Source organism: Camellia sinensis, chromosome 1 (assembly GCF_055761805.1).
Source record: "Camellia sinensis isolate YWXY chromosome 1, ASM5576180v1, whole genome shotgun sequence".
Taxonomy (NCBI): Eukaryota; Viridiplantae; Streptophyta; class Magnoliopsida; order Ericales; family Theaceae; genus Camellia; species Camellia sinensis.
This window is the reverse complement of record NC_138961.1, coordinates 757484-759696: the sequence shown is the minus strand read 5'-3', so window position 1 is coordinate 759696 and position 2213 is coordinate 757484.

The window sequence follows — 2213 nt, the reverse complement described above, 5'->3', positions numbered from 1 at the left end:
CCTTCTTGAAGGCAGCCTGGCTAGCAACATGTATCTGCACATTGACTTCTTCTAATTCTTTCAAAGAGAGGTTCTGGAAATCTGGTATGCCAACATTAGTGTTGCCTCTCTAATCTCTAGAAATGGGTTAGTGTCAATTCCCATGGCCTTTTCAGTTTTGGTTGGAAACTTCAGCCTTCCCTTCCAAATTTGTTCTTGGATCCTATCTTAAAAAATAATGTAGTTTTTAGTTGAGTAAAACCAAGAATTGTGCCATTTACAGTACAATTTTCCTTGAAGTCCTTCAGGAGTGAGGATCTTAACTCCCTTTGGTAACTTTAAGAAATGTGCTACAAGCAAATTATCAAAAATGTCATCTTCTTTTGTTATGTCAAAAAAATATTTTCTATGAAGGTCTTTCTTTTTTAAACAGTTGGTCGATTGTAGTGTTTTTCTGAATTAATGTTTCACAAGTCATAGGTTTTTTTCCTATGATCTCTGCTGCATTAATTAGTTAGGGTCCTTATAATAGGTCTTATAGGATGCACTGCTTCGATCCTTTTTTTTTTAAATAATGTTTCATTCTAGAAACTTTATAGGTCAATTCGACGAAGTCTCGAAACTCAGTTGTATCAAACTTCTTTCGAAGCCTAAATTCCAACCCATTTTGGGCCAATCTTACAAATTCAGGCTCAGGTAGTATGACCCTACATTTGTTTTGTGCCCTTCTGAATCTGGCAATAAACTGAATAGCCTTCTCGTCAGGCCTTTGGCTCAATATTGCCAAGTCTGCCATAGAAACCTTAGGTTCTGTTTGGAAAAATTGGACGTGAAATACATCCTCCATTTGTTGCCAAGTTTGGATAAAGCAAGGTGCAAGGTTTATATACTATACGAAGGCTGCCCCAATTAGAGAGTTTGGAAAAAGTCTCAGTTTCATGTAATCATTATTGGCGAACTCATCATACTGGCCTGTAAACCTAGCAATGTGTTCCACCATTGACTGGTTTCCATTTCCATAAAAAAGGGCAAAATCTGGTATTCTAAATTCCATTGGGTATTCATGTACCCTATCCACCCATTCTGGGTAAGATTTTCTGTATACGGGAGTCTGGACCCCCCAAGCCATAGGTTCACATATCCCTCTAACAATATCAGCAATTTGATCCTTAGGAACCATGTTTTGTGCTGGTTGGACCACTACTAGAGGAACAAACATAGGGTTTGGAGGAACTCCATGTGCCTAAGGACCTCTTGGTCCATATATGGGTACATTCATGAGTGGTTGTCCTTGTTGTATTGGTTATTATTGAAGGCATAGCTGACCTCTCGGAACCTGTCATGCGAAAGGTGCTACAGAAGGAGAAACATGTGTTGTTTCTCTTCCAACCGTAGGAAACCTGTCACGACCCAAACTCGCCCCTCAAGTTTGGCCCATGATCGGCCTGTACTTAGGTCTCAAAATAGAATTTTAAAACAATATTTATCCAAATACGAGGCCTTAAGCAGAAGCAATATCAACATAGATAAAATGCCCATTGAGCTTGCGCATACATGAAAATTTAGAATAATGTAATTCTTTAATTACGTCCCCACATTTACAATAATCACAGAATTATACAGATTTCACACACACTTTTATATAAGACTCCGTAAATTTCATAACTCCCGGTAATCAAAATTAAGGCCTCAACACGAAGGCGTACCCCAGGTGATTTGGCAGACAGGTAGATCTCAATACAATTCTAGTGTCAATCCCCGATGGTTCACCTACATAAGATACATAAAATAGAGTGAGCAAGGCTCAGTGAATAATACCAATGTAAGAAGGTGAAGTGAATGAGCATAACCTTGAGGAATATAATATACATATATTAAACCATACGTAGGTCCTATCCATGATTGTATTCCGGAACGGCCTCAGGCCCACATGTAATATTGAACAGCCTTGGGCCCACATATGATACAGAACGGCCTCGGGTCCACATATAATACAGAACGGCCTCGGGCCCACATGTAATACAGAACGGCCTTAGGCCCACATATAATACAGAACGGCCTTGGGTCCACATGTAATACAGAACAGCCTTAGGCCCATATCAATGCCATCGTTCAATCATGTCCATTAATTCAACTAAAGCATAATATCCATAGTATATGCTATTTACAAGCCACGATATAATAGTCATAACCACAAGAAGTAAATAAAACATATCGTTACACTATTATTACTC